At 44.6% G+C, this 17,156-nt stretch overlaps 1 pseudogene; it reads left to right on the top strand.

Moving 5' to 3' along the window:
- The first annotated feature begins 9,130 nt into the window (after positions 1-9,130).
- LOC115068827 lies at positions 9,131-9,493 on the top strand (annotated as a pseudogene).
- The last annotated feature ends 7,663 nt before the right edge of the window (positions 9,494-17,156 follow it).

Here is a 17,156-nt window from a genome sequence, read left to right as displayed (position 1 = left end):
GTTTACTAACCTCATCGTGGGGCTTTGAAGAAAAATAGGAATCACAGCACATCCAGTCACAACACACCTCACCAGGGCCCCTCAGTGAAGTCAGGTTTGTTTTATTTTTCCAGGAGCCCAAGTCATCTACTCTCCTTCTCTGAACCTTTCAGTTACAAGGCAGCATTTGCAAAGCAAGGCTCTGGGCCAGTGATGGACATGTGGCAGGAAGATGGCTTTTTCCTACAAAGCTGACCGGCCCAAATGTCCAGGACTGTCTATGACCCCTCCAGGACTGTCTATGACCCCTGTTTTCTAACCGTCTGAGTTCTTCAAGATCTTACTGAATTCCAGCCTTCCAGCATCATGTCATTTAAGCCTTTCTACCCATGTGTCCTCTTCATCATGTCCAAATATGAGACCTTCACCTGTTTTTCAAGGTCAGCATCAAGTGCTACCATGGAGCATTCCTCCATTTTCAGAATCTTTCACATCTGTCCTTCTGTCACACTGTTTCCTAGGCACTGCTTAAAATGACAACTGTCGGGACTGGAGAGATGGCTCAGTGGTTAAGACCACTGACCGCTCTTACAGAGAGAGGACCCGGGTTCGATTTCCAGCACCCACATGGTGGCTAACAACCATCCCTAACTCCAGTTCCAGGAGTATCCAACACCCCCTTCTGACCTCTGCAGGTATTGCGTGACATGGGTGCACTTATATATATGCAGGCAATACACTCATATGCATAAAATAAAAATAAATATACATGTATTTTTTTTGTCTTTTTGAGACAGGGTCTCCCTGTAGCCCCAGCTTTCCTGGAACTCACTATGTAGACCAGGCTGGCCTCGAACTTGCAACGATCCACCTGCCTCTGCCTCCAGAGTGCTGGGATTAAAGGCGTGTGCTACCACGCCCGGCAAATAAATATATTTTTTAAAAGAATGATAACTGGCTTTCTTGTCCTCACTCATCTACTATCCCATGAGCAGCTGGAGAACTCATCTTACAAATTCTTCCTGTTTTTATAGCCATCGTTCCTGGTCCAAATGTGATGTTGATAATGACGTATTTGCTGAGTGAACATAAGAGCGAATGAGTGAGTGTGGCTGTTATTCAAATGCATTACATAGTTTTCATTACAGACAGCTGAGCTCATTGGTAAATAGAAACTTCTAGGCATAGGGAAAGAGTTCTGGGTGCTTCCCAGGGCAATCCACTCCAGCCTCTGCCTTGGGGCTACCTGAGCTCCAGTATCCCAAACTGCTGAGACTTGCCAGTGGCTGGTCATGCTGTTATCCTCTTTGTGGACACACAATTTAATTACATTCTTTAGCTTTCCTCTCAGTGAAGGGTCAGCACATGACTCAGAAGACTTGGAGAAACTCAAAGGCTAGGCACTCACTTCCCCTCATTGCTGTGAGACAGATGCATCATGGACCTATTTAGTAGCAAAAAGAAGAGTAAGGAGCTGGAGAGATGGCTCAGTGGTTAAGAGCACTAGCTGCTCTTGCAGGGCACCCAGGTTCAACTCCCAGCATCCATATGGTGGCTAACAACCATCTGTAACTCCAGTTCCAGGGGATCCAACACCCTCTTCTGACCTTTGCAAGCATTACGTGACATGTACTTACATACATGCAGGCAAAAACACTCATACACATAAAATAAAAATAATAAAATATTTTTTAAAAACAGGAATAAGATGTTGGCTTTCTTCTTCACCCCTGTGTCAGCCTCTGGAAGCTGACCCTGGGTGAACAGGGTCAATTCTTAAAAGGCCAAACCCGAAGAACTGTCTCTCTCCCCCTCCCTCTCTCTTCCTTACATGCTCAGTATTCCAGGTGATGAGCAACTGCTCGGGGAAGGTCCAATGAAGGTGTTGCAAAGGAGTGACTGGTAGGCCTGAGACACTACATGAGAGAGCAGATTGGAAGTTAGCTAAAGAAAAGGAACTTCCCAGAAATTAGGTTTTCGTTTCACTTGACTCAGCCCATGGGCCTAACACCATGACTAGCCTCTGCCTTAAACTTCTATGAGTACCCCATCCCACACTGTACCACATAAATGAGGCAAATCAAGGATCAGTTATGGGATATATGGTGGTTTGATGGAGAATGTCCCTCATAGGTTCCAAGTATTTGGACATTTTGTCCCTGTTTTGGGAGGTTTTAGGAGGCCCGACCTTGCTGGAGGAAACACATCACTGGGGGCAGGCTCTGAGAGTTCTTAAGCCTTGCCAGATTTCTAGTCACTCTCTGCTTCCTGTCCCTCCTTGAAGATGTGACTACTCAGCTTTCTGCTCCAGCCACCTCTGACGCCATGCCTCCCCTGCCATGATGGACTCCCTCTGGAACCGTAGGCCAAATAAACTTTTCCTTCTCTAAGTGGCCTTGGTCATGGTGTCTTCTCACAGCAACAGAAAAGCAACTAACGCAGGGCAGTTCACAGCTATTTCATAGCCAAGTCTTTTGAGTACCATCAAATGTTTCCATCCCCAGTACTTGTGTATAGGGGTGTCAGCCTGTGTTCCTCACACAAGAACTATAAGCTATGTAAACTTGGATACTGAGGCCAACAATGACATGATATCCTAGTTCGTTTCTTCATTGCTGTGACAAAATACCCTGACCAATACCAACTTGGGGAGGAAAGGGTTTATTTGTCTTACATCTCCCGGGGCACAGCTCATCAGGAAGCCCAAGGTAAGAACTCAAGGCAGGAACATGGAGGCAGGAGCTGGAGCACAGGCCATGGAGGATCACTGCTTACTGGCTTGCTCCCCTGGCCTCTGCTCAGCCTGCTTTCTCCTGTAACACAGGCCCACCTGCCCAGGGATAGCACCACCCCATTCAGTGGTCTGGGCCCTCCCACATCACTCAACAATCAACAAGATGCCCCACAGACAAAGCCACAGGCCAGTCCAATGGAGGCAATTCCCCAATTGGGGCTCCCTCAACCGAGGTGTGTCAAGTTGACACTAAAGCTATCCATCACGTGTGGCTAGGCAGATACTCAAGAAAACGCATGGCTCTCAGAGCAGAGATCAGAAAGACAAGTGGTGATTTAGTACTAGTATCTTTTCAGGGTCCTGAGAGCTAAGACACAGAAGTATGAGAAGGTGATGTTTCCTCAAGACCAGGCCTCTCAGTACCCACCCAGATCAGCTCCTTGAAGTTCTTCCTGGCTTCCCACTGGTTTCATTTCTGTATGAAAGTTTAACAACTTCCTCTATAAAAATATTCCCACATGGCATTGCCTAGCCAGCCAGCCCTGCCTAAGCCAGATAGGAATGAATGCTATCTTTCCTCATTGCCTGGAAATACCAAGTTTACCAGATGCAAAACATTCATTTCTTAATTCAGGGATGTTCCAAGGGTAGCAATAATCCTTTGCTTTTTTTTTTTTCTAATGTGTGTGTGTGTGTGTGTGTGTGTGTGTGTGTGTATGAGCCCATGCACCTGCCAGTCTTTACCTTCCTCGGAGACAAGATCTCTTGTTCACACTGTATATGCCAAGGCTAGCTGGCCCAAGATATTCTGGAGATTTTCCTGTCCTTCCCTCCATCATACCATATGACCACTGGGATTCCCTATGCACAAGCTAGCTTGTCCAGCTTTCTGTGGGTTCTGGGGTCTAGAATCAAGTCCTCACACTTGCAAGGCAAGTACTTTGCCCTCTGAGCCCATTCTTTGCATTTTTACAGCATATTATATTATTTTAATTAATCCTCACAACAAATCCTGTGAGGTGGGTCTATTGTTAAACTACCTTGCTGATAAGAAAATTGGGGCTCAGGAAGCTTCAGTAACTTGCCCAAGGTCATTCCATTGTTAACAGAACTTGAACCCAAAGGGTCTGACTGCTGAAACCGTGCATACCTGTTACCACACCATCTTCCCAGGTATGTAAGCACCTATAGTTTTACATGTACACACATGTAAGAGGCTATGGGGAACGGCAGCAGGTAATTTCTTTGCATGTAAAAACTTTGAGAAAAGTTCCATGCCTAAGAAGTGTCCTGCTTCATAAAGCAATCATTTTATCAAATCTTGTACTTAGGGCCAGCGACATGGCTCAGTAAGTAAAAACTCTTGCTGCTGAGCCTGATGACCTGAATTTGATTCTAGGGTCCCTTGTGGTAGAAGGAGAGACTCAGTTCCTGCAAGATGATTTCTGTCCTCCACAAGCAGGCTTCACACACACACATACACACACACAATAAATAAATGAAAACAATTTATATTTATAAAATACTTATTGGGGCTGGGGATGTAGCTTGGGGGTGGAGCATGTATGTAGCACGCACAAGCCTCCAAATTCCATTCCCAGGTTTCTCAAATCAAGTAAGATCCTTGATATTGTTTCTTATAGAAATGAAGACTGGGTCTAGAGAGATGGCTCAGCAATTAAGAGCATGGGCTGTTCTTGCAGAGAACCTGGGTTTGGTTCCCAGCATCATATATGGCTAACAACCACCCATAACTCTAGTTCCAAGGGATCCAATGCCCTCTTTTGACCTCCATGGGCACTGCATGACACATGTGCACTTACGTATATTCAGGAAATACACTCACACATAAAATAACATTTTGGTTGTTATCCTTAGTGGTTAATGGTTGCACTATCCCTCCAGCCTAATACACATAAAATAAAAATAATAAAATATTTTTTAAACGAGGACTGAGGGTGCAGAGGCAGCGGGCCGATGATCTTTGGTCACCCTCATTCCTTCTACGCATGCGTGCATTCATCAAACTCATTTCATGCATTTCCTGTGCACTAGGCTGTCTGTGGCTCTCAACCCCTGCTCTGGACAAGGCCTGCCTGGGATGTTGACTGACAGTGGGCTCAGCCAGGCCTCCCAATACCTGGCTAATTTCTGCTGCGGATGTAGCCTTTGCCCTGGCATTCATCAGTGACAAGGAAAGAATGCATGTTCCCAGCTTCCCAGGCTCTACCTGGGCAACCTGGTCCCTGCAGTCACTAGAAGTCTTCTGTAAATAAAGCCTGCTTAATCTCCTTAGCCCAAGGGCTGTGTCAGCCTGGTGGGGTAGCAGGAAGGCAGCTCATGCCTTAGATTCCCCAAATTGTTGAAGGTGGAGAGTGAGTCCCATCACATCCCCTGAGCAGAAAGGCCTGTGTGTTGACTTATGGGCAGATCTGGGCATGCTCTAGGGGGATGATCCACAGCACAAAGGGTCTTGAGCAAATTCCCCAAATGCCAGGAGGTGTGGTATCCCACCTCCTCAGGCCTGGTAGCTCCCCAGGGCTCCCAAAGGAAGTCCTTCAGGGCTCCTCACAATATGATTTATAGGTAGAGCTGTATGGGGGGGGGTGTCTCTAAGCTTTCACAATTAATAGGAACCTCTAAGAAAAACAGTAGAGAACAGCAGGCCCTCCCAGGCTCTTAAAAAAGGTTAGTGGAAATGGGGGCCTAAAGCTTTATTCTATTTTTAAAAACCCACCTTGCTGCCATTTATTCTGTCTCTCTCTTCTAATTCTTTTAGGTTTCCTTCTTTTCTAGATGCTTCTACTACTCAGGGAGCCTCTTCTAAATCTGGTCTGATAGTCTCAGCTTCTGGGAGATGATGTCAGCTCTCCTGAGAGACTAGTAACAAGAATTGTTGGTGGTACTGCTGTACTGAGGGCCTCCTGCGTGTCAGCATTGTGCTGCAAGGTGCAGTGATGTGAAATACTGTTAGGTTCTGCACTGGGGCTCCTGGACGTTAAGGGACTTTAAGTAGAAAAAAAAGTATAATTATAAAATGACATGTTCCTGGCAGAGATGGCTCAGTAGTTAAGAGCACTGGCTGCTCTTGCAGAAGACCCAGGTTCAAATCCCAGCACGCACATGGCAGCTAACAATAGTTAGTAACTCCACTTCCAAGGGATCTGATGCACTCTTCTGGCCTCTGAGGGCATTGCATGACATGGGTGCACTTACATGCAGGCAATACACGTACACATAAAATAAAAATAAATAACTATAAAAAATGATACCTTCCTGATGCCAAAGCCTATGCCCCGTTTGTGCCATATTGCCTTCAATGCTTGTTGTCATGGAATCTGCTGCCACCCAGATGAAAATGTCTGTCACAGAGATCTCAAGAGTTATTTCCTTACAGAAAAATGGGGCCAAATGCTCACAAGTGGATCTCAGAAAAATTCAGGGCTCCATGTGACCTCAGTCTCAGTCCTCCTAAATGTTTACTAGTTACTATTGGTTCATTGGCTGTTTTATCAGTTACCCTATTGCTGCTTTTTATGTGCGCTGACTGTCCTGTGTGTATCAGACAGTTATGCCATACTAATGCTATGGAAAGAGTCACCCTGAAATTCAATGGCAAACAGCTATTCTAGAACCTCAGTCACACTAGATAAGCGCTCGGTCCCTGAGCCGAAGCCCCAGGCCTAGTACTTCTTATTCTTCTATACCTTGGTTAGGCTTGGTTTCAAGCAGTACACTGGTTTCAGGTCTGCTCCAGATTTGTGTTATTTTCCTGGAGCCAGTGGTTTTCCAGGATAAAGTCATCTCAGGGTCAATGACAGGTGCAGAGATCCACACTGATGTCTTTGCTCTTGTTATGTCTTTTCTATATTGGCCAAAGAAAGCCATAAGGTCAAGCTCAAAGCCCAGAGTTGAGAAGTGCATCCTGTCCCCAGAAGACCACAGGGAAGGTATCGGTGTGCAAAATGACTACCGAGGCCTGAAGAGAAAACACCTCTAGTCCCTCCACCACCATAGAAAGTTGAAAGAAAGATGCTCAAAATAGACCTTCAGTTAATTCAAAAGATGCCACCATATTTGAAGGATAAATGCCTGGACTTAAAAGGGCCCTGAGCTGACTTCCAAAGGGCCCCGTACTGGTTGAGTAAACCTTAGGTCAACCTCAGATCGGAGCTAATTTCCAACCCAGGAACTGTAAAACACCCAACCCAGAGACTGCATTGTCTGGGAAAACAACAGTCTCTACTGTCTCAAAACCTACAAACTGTGTCACTGACACTAACCCTATACTCTGCCTCCTTTCCCGATCCCCTAACCCTTATAAGCAGCTCATCAACTCTATCTAAGGACACAATTTCAAATCCCGAGGAGAAACTGTCGCCACCTTCATTGTTCTTAATAAACAACAACCTGCTCCTGAGGTCGGTCTCTCATCTTCCATTTTCTTTGCCCTGGTCAATCATGATCTAACATTTTCTAACAATATTCTTTTCAATTTCTTCCAAATTACTCTAACTTTGAGTGCAAATAAATACATGCTATAGAATTTTTTGAGACAGGGTCTCGTCATAGCCAAGGCTGGCCACCAGCTCACTATGTAGCTAAGGTTGATCTTGATCTTCTCACCCTCCTACCTCTATCTCCTAAGTGCTGGACTGCAGGTGTGTACCACCACACCTGGTTGTCTGTGTGGCTGAGGATTAAACCCAGGGCACTGTGCATGTTGGGCAATGCTATATAATATTTTTCAAAGATTAGGGGGGAGACAGCAAGCAACAGAAAATATAAAGCAATGTAGCTCAGTTCCAAAGAGAAAGCCGGCGACAGAATGAAAAACTGGGAGAGTGCAGGGGAGGCTGAATCTCAAATTTATTCTATAGTAGAGGCTGGCCTTGAACTCCTGTTTCTCTTGGCTTCACCCCTCCCCCTTCCCTCCACTCAGTGCTAGAACTATGGGTGTGTATCACCATGCTCAGCTAAAATTTACATAGTGCTGCAAAGGCACATCTCTGGGAAGTAGGGTCAAGGTCATTTCTACATCTCCAGGTTTCATCTTGATCAACTTTAACTATAGGAGAGAATTCCTGTTCATCTATATCCACCATCCACCTTCTGCCTCTACCTACGAAAGGGTGTTCAGGAAATTTCCAAGTCACTGGGGATCAAGGAGTGAGGTAGTTTGCATTGGTTCCCAGCAGTGTGCTAGTGTGGTGTCTTGAAGACTTACCTGTGTAGAAACTAGCTTGCTACCTGTCAGCCAGGACTCACTTTAGCCTGGAGAAATGTCAGGAACACGGAGGACAGGGTCTGGAATGTGCTAACACAGAGACAAAGGGAACAAAAGTCAAGAGGCAGGATTGAACTCCAGAGACAAAAACCCACACTTAAGCTGTCAGGGAACACATTCTTCTTTTAAGACTATGTTCATTCTTTGGTTGCTGCTAACTGATATAAACTATTCTTTTAAAAATATTTTTGATGAACATATTATAGCAATTACATTTTTTAACCTAGAAGAGAATTTAAAATGGCACAGTAATGACTTCTGTGTAGTTGAATCAAGACTAGTTTCGATTTCGTTTATTCCTTTTATTTTATTGTTGCTGTTGTTTTGTTTTTTGAGACAGGGTCTTGCTACATAGCCCTGGCTGGCCTGGAACTCACTGTGTAGACCAGGATGGCCTTGAACTCACAGAAATTCCCCCTTGCCTCTGTCTCCCTCCCAAGTGCTGGGAGGATGAAAGGCATGTGCCACCACACCTGGTTCTATTTCTTTATCTTATTTCTTATATTCTATGCCTTCTCTATTGACCATACATTACTTTTATAATAAAAAGTAAAAAGAAGAAAAGGTATACACTTGAAGATTTTCCCTTCTGGAAATGACCAGCCAACAAAAGGTGTGTTTTCATTGTGCTCCAAAAAAAATGTATTCTCCAGGTGGAGGTTTTCCCTGTGGCTAGTAGCTGTTAAGGTAGTGGCCATGGGTTCTGGGTTCAACACATCGGATAGGATGGCCTTGGGCAAAATGAAAAAGTAAAAAGAAGAAAAGGTATACACTTGAAGATTTTCCCTTCTGGAAATGACCAGCCAACAAAAGGTGTGTTTTCATTGTGCTCCAAAAAAAATGTATTCTCCAGGTGGAGGTTTTCCCTGTGGCTAGTAGCTGTTAAGGTAGTGGCCATGGGTTCTGGGTTCAACACATCGGATAGGATGGCCTTGGGCAAAATGAAAACAGAAACACATACACACACACACACACACACACACACACACACACACACGTAAGAGTTAACAGTAAAGGAGGAAGTAAAGTAAACAACATTCCCAGACACAGGGCACAGACCCATTCTTTCCAAGAAATTCCTCAGAAACAGGGGCCAGGTGTTCATCTGTAACCCAGTGCCATGGCTGAGGATGGGATGGAGGGCTACTGGAGGTGTGGTGGACATTGATGTTGCTTTACAGGAGGTGCTGAAGACTACCCTTATCCTCCATGGCCCAGCACACGGAACTCACAAGCCCATGGTTGTAAGCTTGCAGCCAATTGTGGTAAACCTAAGGACGTCAAGTTGGTGGAAGCCCTTTGTGCCGAGCACCTAATGAACCGAGTTAAGGTTGATGACAACAAGAAACCAGGGGAATGGATAGGCCTCGCAAAGCTGATCAAGAGGGAAAACCCTATAATGTGTCTGGTTGCCGTTGGTAGTGGTTAAGGATTATAGCAAAGAATCTCAGACCGAGGATGATATCAAAGAATATTTCAAATGCAAGAAATGAACAAAGAAAACATTGGCCCATTAAAAAAATACCTCACTATGGTGTGGAGGTACAGATTCTGATGAGGAAAACTGTAGACCATTTAGACAAGAGAGAGACTTGGCTATTGCCAACCCAGATGCTGAAGGAGGTCTGGGCTTTGTGGACCCTCCCGCAGTCTCTCTAATCTTCATCATCCTCACCTCCCTTGGGTCCTCACAAAGCTTCAGCCATGGGAGACGAGATAGTAGACTGGACATGTGAGACAGCCTTAGTCTAGACTTACTATGTGACATTATTCCTGCAAAGATGTGAACGAATATCTATTTATCCCAGCTAATGAACCGATGACAGACCACAGTCTTTATAAAAAGAGACACCAAAGAAAGTTGGGCATGGCGGTATACTCCTGTCATCCCAGCACTCAAGAGGCTGAAGCAGGAGGACCCTGAGTTGGAGGAAAGCCTGATGTACTTAGCAAGACTTTGTCCCACAAAGAGAATCTTGTAATCGCTTGTCCTAGTTTGTTCTTCATTGCTGTGACAAAATACTCTGACCACTACCATCTTGGGGAGGAAAGGGTTTATTTAGCTTACATATCCAGGGTCACAGTTCATCTGGGAGCCCAAGGTAGGAACTCAGGGCAGGAACCTGGAGGCAGGAGCTGGAGCACAGGCCATGGAGGAATGCTGCTTACTGGCTTGCTCCCCTGGCCCCTGCTCAGCCTGCTTTCTTATGCAACACAGACCCACCTGCCCAGGGGTAGCACCACCCACAGAGGGCTGGGCCCCCCCACATCACTCATCAAGAAGATGCCCCTCAGACACGGCCACAGACCAGTCCAATAGAGGCAATTCCCCGATTGAGGTTCCCTCAACCCTGGTGTGTCAAGTTAACACTAAAAATATCCAGCACATCGCTATTTCTTTCTCGCTCCTTCCCTCCTTCTTTCTCGCTCATTTTCTTGCCCTCTCACTCTTGTTCTCCCTCAGGCACAGAGGTAAGTTGACTAGTTCCATCCAAGGAGAGAGTTCTCACCAGAACCCAATCCTCCTGACGTCTTGACCTTAGACTTCCAGGTATCTGTGAGAAGTACGTCTCTGTTGCATAACCCACACAGCTGGTGAGTGCTGTGGTTTTGATCTTGGTTGTTCCCTACAGGCCCAGTGTGAAAGGTTTTATCTCTAGGACAGTAGAATCTTTAAGAGATAGGACTAGGACCTAATGAGATGTCTGTATGTCACTGGGAGAGTGACCCCCCCAAAAGGGAATTGTGAGGCTCAGCCCCTTCCTCTTTCTCTGTCCCCACCCTGACCAACTCATGGCATAAGCAAAATTTTCTTATTCTACATTGTGTCCCTACCACAATGAGCTACCTTGCCACATGCCCAAAATAATAAGACAAATCAATCATGAACTGTACTTTTGAAAAGAGGGAGCCAAAACAGATCTTTTCCTTTCTATAATTTGATTATCTCAGGTATTTCAATACAGTGTCAGAAAGACACTTAACCTAATGAACATTTTATTAAAGCAGTCTGAGCTGACTAATACATATCTGTGCATTTATAGCAACCTGTGCTGTGTATAATATAGAACATAATCAGTCATTTGGTTCAATCCATTCATTCATAAAAGTGTGAATCAAACACTGGACTACACACTAGGGAAGCATTTGACAAGAAAACTTTCTTTTTCTTTACATGTACTTTACATGAATCAAACACTGGGCTATACACTAGGGAAGAATTTGGCAAGAAAAACCAACACTCTGTCTTCTCAGAGCTTAAATTCTATTCAGAAGAATAAGAGCATCAATAACATTGGTTATGAGCTGATTATTATTAAAAGTTGGAACAGGAGACATAGCTCAGTTGGTAGAGTGCTTACCTAGCATGAACAAGGCCCTGAATTTGGTCCCCAGCTCTGCATAAATCAGGGTTAATAGCACACATCCGTAATCCTGGTACTCAAGGAGTGGAGGCAGGAGGATCAGAAGTTCAAGATCATCCTCAGCCTGCGCTCCATGAGACTCCGCCTCTAAAAAGCATAAATAAACATGGCAGGTATATGGAATTGTAGGGGGTCTTAATCTCCTTTTTCAAATTTTAGAAAATTTCTGTAAGTTTTTTAAAATAAGTGGCATTGTACAATAATGAAATGCAAAAATGTTGAACTGTAGGCTAATGAGACAGTTCGGTGGGTGTGAACACTTGCAGCATAATCTGGGTTTGACCCCTGGAACCAGGTGAAAAACTCTGCATGCAGCAGCAGCCATTGGGAATCCCAGCATTCCCACAGAGAGATGAGAGGTGGTGATAAAAGAATCTTCTGGAAGCTTGTGGGCCGGTTTAGCCTGGAGTATGTAGTGCAGCAGAAACAAGAGAGACCTTGCCTCAAGAAGGAAAGAGAGAACCAACTCCCAAAAGTTGCCCTCTGACCTCTACATGCATGTCATAGCATACACATGCACACACAATACTAACAATAATAAATTTAAATTTGGGGGTCAGTGAGTTTTCCAGAGTAGGTAAGTGATACCATAATAGAGAATGTGGCGAATCAGTATGGGCAGGAACAACTGTCACAATCAATGAGCTGATTTTGAAAGAAAGAGTCGCCAATACCTAGCAAAGGACACAGGAAGAGATTTCCAGGCAGAGGGAACAAAGGTCACCGAACTTGCAGTGGAGGGGGCATCCCACACACAGGCTGGGGTGGGAGGAGCAAAGCACCAGGCTCCCTGGCTTGGTAGAGAGAGAAGGTGCTGGGCAAGGAGCTGCACCTCCATTCCACTAGCCTGGGACCACCAAAGGCAGTGGTCAACTCCTGCCTTGTGTAGTGTTGGGTATCTATAGAGCAAATCTGCAAATCGCAGAGGGACGAGAGAACCAAGGTGAGGTGGAGGGGCAGCCAGCACCTGGCATAGTCAGGCAGCCCATGATGGCTGATGTTCTTGGGTGCTTTCGTGACCTTCTCTTCTGTTGATCCATTTGCTCCTTTGAGACTACAAGTGGATGGCAACAGAGAGCTACGTATTAGTTAATGCTCTTGCCAAAAGGCATACGCCGCATTCTCCAGTCTTCCAGTAGTAGAAGTCACAGATCAGTTTCTGTCCTCCTTCTTTGCCTTACTCCTGTGAGGAGCAGAATCAGGGTGATAATAAAGAAAGTCATCCATCCGGCCATTTCAGACACCTCCATATTGATGCTCCCTCTCTCTTCCCTAATGTCCACAGACCTCTGGGCTCTTTTGAAAAAAAAAAAAATTTTATTTATTATTTTTATTTTATGCCTATGAGTGTTATGCCTGGATGTAGGTAAGTGCACCCATGTCATGCAATGCCTGCAGAAGACAGAAGAGGCTGTCGGATCCCCTGGAACTGGAGTTACGGACAGTTGTTAACTGCCATGTGGGTACTGGGATTCAAACCCAGGTCTTCTGCAAGAGCAGTCAGTGGTCTTAACGGCTGAGCCATCTCTCCAGCCTGACCTCTGGACTCTTAACCATTGGCTTGGTCACTTACCTATGACCTACCAGTACGACCCTTGAACTTTCTACCCTTTGCTTTTGGTCCTTGCGGTTCAATCTTATTCTTTTATTCATTTATGTAGTAAGTAAAATAGAGAAAGCTCATTCTCTCGTGGGGCTTACAGTCTTATGAGAGCCAACCACAAGAAAGCACACAGAAAAACAAAGAGGGTCATTTCGCAGAGCCATACATACAAGGAGAATAACATAAGACAGTGCTGCGGGGAGCATCTATGGGCAGCTGAAGATGGAGTGGTCAGGAAGTGGTGTTTAAGTGGAAACCGAATGACAAGAAGGACGTTGCCAGGGAAACATCTGGAAAAAGAACATTCTAGGCAGAGGAAGCAGCATTTACAACACCCAAAGGTGGGAATGAACTTGATGGGTTCCAGAATAGAAATGAAGATGTGGTGGTCAAGATACATCAAAGGAGGGGAATGTGGCACGGGTTGAAGTGGAACAGCATGGCAGACTCCAGAACCCACATGGTCTTGAAGACAGTGGTGGTCAGTTAGGAGCATTGGTCAAAGACCGCTGGTTTTCTTTCTTGACTGGGAATTACTGCAACCTTGAGGTCCTTAACCCCACACGATCTCTTCTGAACCCTCCTCTGTAACATTAGGAGAAACCTTGGGTCTTTCTTCAGACTGTTGCTGGTCTAATGATGAGTCATCTTTTTTTTTCAGAGTTTATTTTTGGTTTGTTTTGACCTTTAAGAAATGTAATAAAGTGTCAATGCTTAAACCCAAAGAGTGAGTCACTAATAACATGAATATCAAGCAGTTCTGATGAGAAATCTTCAGGACCCCTTGGATCCCTCAAGAATGACAATAGTAAAGTATTCTAGACTTGGGGTACACTAAGAATAGGAAAGAGAGCTGGAGAGATGGCTTGGAGGTTTAGAACACTGGGTGCTCTTGCAGAGGACCCAGGTTCGATTCCCAGCACTCGAATGGCTGCTAGCAACTGTCTGCTACTCCAGTTCCAGGGAATCTGACGCCATCTTCTGACCTAGTCAGGCACTGCACAACACGAGTGCACTTACATAGATGCAGGCAATACACTCATACACATAAAATAAAATTTAAAAAAAAAACAACATAAAACAGAGTAGGAAGGAAAAGTGAAGAATAACGCCAGCTATTTCTGCAGAGACCAGAAACACATTTACCAAAGACACAAAGAAACATATGCAACGCCTCAGGAAATTCTGACTTTACCCAACTGAGTATTTCTTAATGAGCTTCTCAGGAATGCAGAAGGGGAAACCCATATTACCAGAACTGCCTTACAGAGTTGATGGTTCAGTATACTTGTTGCTGGGTGATATAGGGAGAAGCTGAGCAACACTCCATCCAAAGTGAGAATTGCATTTTTTTAAACTCTGTTACACCAAGAACCAAACTCCAGGCTGGAGGCTCATTAGCTGTGATCAATACATTCACAGGAGACATGCAGGGCACCACTGAGAGGTCTCGGATCCACTTTGTCTCTGTTTTGTGCTCTAGAGCCTCAGACTCATTTGCAGTTGAGGAGGAAGTTTTGATTCTAGTAACCGAGTCCTCTGTTAAGAGAAAGCTTCCAAAGTAAGTCATAGAACCGTTGGCCTAAAAGCTCCCAGGACTGCAGGGGGTTTCTAACTCATGGGTCTTTGGAGAACCTCAGTATAATGTGCCACTCCATCTCTAAGCTGTAGACTTTCTAGACTTGTCCACTTCCCAAGTCCCTCTGGTACAGCTGGAAGAAGAAGCCTTCGGTATTATTTGGAGCGGTTCTTCTTTTGATCAGTGTGTCATGCTATCAGCAGCAGAAATCAGAAAGAGGTATCGTGTTTTGCTATGCAGCCAAGTGAGGAATCACTGAATCCCATGGAATGCCCCCTTACTTGCAACGCCAGGAGGCAGCTTGGCCAGGAGCCCAGCAGAGGAGGCTGCTAGCCTCTTCTGTCCTTTGAGATCTCTTATCTACAAATTGCCATCTAAAACCTGCCCTGCAGAGATTAAGAGCCACAGAACTCATGGGGAGACTTGGATAAGCCAAGGTGTGGATGTACTCCAAATGGAACAGAGCTGTTACAAAAGGAAGTTATGCAGGAAAGAAAGAATGACCCACAAGGGTTTGAGTTCAGTTCTTGTCTGAGCAGGATGAAGTTTCTGAAAATGTCCTTTCCCTCTCCCCAGACCAATTTAAATTAAATTAAATTCTTTTCCACGAGCAAAATTCTACTAAATGTTTCACAGTGTGCCAAACTGCTTCCACTATGGTCCCAGCTACCAGGGAGCTCCCAAGGAGGTACAAAATCAGTTAGTCAGAGCAGGGGTGGCAAACTAAGGGTCATGGACCAAATCAAGCCTGCTGCCTATGTCTGTATGCCCTATAAGCGCAGAAGAGTCTCCTTTTTACTATTTTCTTTTAAATCAGAGGAGGAACTCCAAGTTGGGACCTGGAGAATCATATGAAGTTCGAATCTGAGTATACATAAATGACTGAAAGACAGCCATGGAGACTGGAGCGGTGGCTCAGCAGTAAAGAGCACTACCTGCTCTTGCAGAGGACCCCAGTTCCATTCCCAATTGTCACAACCATCTGTAACTCTGTTCCAGGGGATTCAACTCCTCACCTCTTTGGGAACTGCATAAATGTGGTGCACATACATGCAGGTAAAACACTCGTACATATAAAATAAAAATGAACTTGAAAAATTTTAACAGAATTCATATTAAACTGACTCCTAATGACCTATTGCTATACCCATAAATAAACACATCTCTCATCTCTCACAAGAGAAGTTTCCTTATGCAGCAGATAGTGATTAACACAAAAACCCACAACTGAGCACTGTGCAGAGAACAAGAGGCTACAGAGCGCTTATCCCTGAATAGGACACCTGTATCAAACTTCTGCCTCCCCAGGTTCAGGGATCATTGTGGAAGAGGGGGCAGAAAGACTGTAAGAGTCAGATGTATGGATGACAACAGTGGAACAGTTTTCCAGACAACTGGCCAGTTACATGAAGTTATAGCAATGGTAACAGCATGCATAAGTCCCATGCAAACTCAAACCAGACAAAAAAATTCCCAGCGTAGACATGGGGAAGTAGGCAAGAAATTCCAATCCAACCTAAGGAAATTTTGGCAACCAATGGCTGCTGGGAGGGGGAGAAACAGTCTCTTTCAAGGATGGGTCTGTTGGTAGGTCAACCAGGCTCCAGTGGACTCACTGAAGGGCATTTGGGGTCATAAATTAGACTCCATAGGCCATATGTATATATATATATATATAATAGAGTACATTAAATAGGGCAAGAAGCAATAAAGAAAGGTGTGGATAGAGGAGAGGATCTAAACACCATCAAATTGTATTGTCTGAAAATCTCAAACATTTAATTTTTAAAAATTTAACAGAAAGACAACCATGCCCAGCTTTGCCTCTGTCACCCGTGACTGCTTCTGCCCTTCAGTGGCTTAGCAATCAAGACCGCATGACTTAATGAAACCTAGAAGATAAACTAACTGGTCATAGTCAGAAAATATTTGCTAATCCCTGGGTTAGAATGATGTCTCCAACAGCTTTTACACAAAAGGTCATTTCCAAATTCTATGTGCTATTCAAGTGTTACGACTTGAATGTGGTTTATCTCCATCAAAACTCACACTAAAATTTGGTTACCAATGGACAGAGTTTAATTAAGGGGGATTAATGTCATTCTCAGGAGAATAGATTAGTTCTCACAGCAGTGGGTTATTATAAAGTGCCTGCCCCCTTTGCCCTTCTTCTCTTCCACAATGTTTGCCTGCTTTTTCTGTCATTAGGCTCTCACCAGAAGCCAAATCGAGTTAACTGTACTCTTAGACCTCCAGAGATGTGAACCAAGATAAACCTTTTCTTTTAGACTTTTAGATTATGCAGTCTCCAGTATTCCATAATAGCAACAGAAAACAGAGACTCCAAACATTCCTGTGCATATCACTATTTGTAACAAATAATTTAATAACTTGGTATAACTGTACCGTGTTATGGTTATGTGGTATTAACCATTCCCATCAAGAAAGTTCTGAAGTGAGACCAGATTAGGTTCAGAAAGGAGCCACGGGTAAAGGAGATGCTAGTGTATTATGGGTAATACTTGGACTTAGGCTCTCTGTTTTCAAAT

Source organism: Nannospalax galili, unplaced genomic scaffold (assembly GCF_000622305.1).
Source record: "Nannospalax galili isolate Female #2095 unplaced genomic scaffold, S.galili_v1.0 scaffold589, whole genome shotgun sequence".
Lineage (NCBI taxonomy): Eukaryota > Metazoa > Chordata > Mammalia > Rodentia > Spalacidae > Nannospalax > Nannospalax galili.
Note: the sequence above shows the minus strand (reverse complement) of the source record. Positions and strands in the feature narration are given on the sequence as shown.